Source organism: Penaeus monodon, chromosome 31 (assembly GCF_015228065.2).
Source record: "Penaeus monodon isolate SGIC_2016 chromosome 31, NSTDA_Pmon_1, whole genome shotgun sequence".
Taxonomy (NCBI): Eukaryota; Metazoa; Arthropoda; class Malacostraca; order Decapoda; family Penaeidae; genus Penaeus; species Penaeus monodon.
This window is the reverse complement of record NC_051416.1, coordinates 16,269,642-16,269,919: the sequence shown is the minus strand read 5'-3', so window position 1 is coordinate 16,269,919 and position 278 is coordinate 16,269,642.

Sequence of the window (278 nt, the reverse complement as noted above, 5' to 3'; positions counted from 1 at the left end):
TCTGCCCTTTCTCTCGCTCGCTGTTGCCTGCTTTCTCGTATCCTCTGCTGATAAGAGAGATTACCCGTAATACTTTCAAAGTCTCGGAAAACGGAGAAGGAGGAGGAAAAACAAGGAATAACGAGAGGAAAAGGCAGGTGATGAGAAAGGCTTGAATCCCCCGTAAGCTGGAGAGACGACGCTTACACGCCCGACAATTAGTGGGCGCTGCGGGCGGCGCCGACGAAGGACCGCGCGAATATATTTGTGGAGGGGAAAAAAGGGGTTGTGTTTGCCCC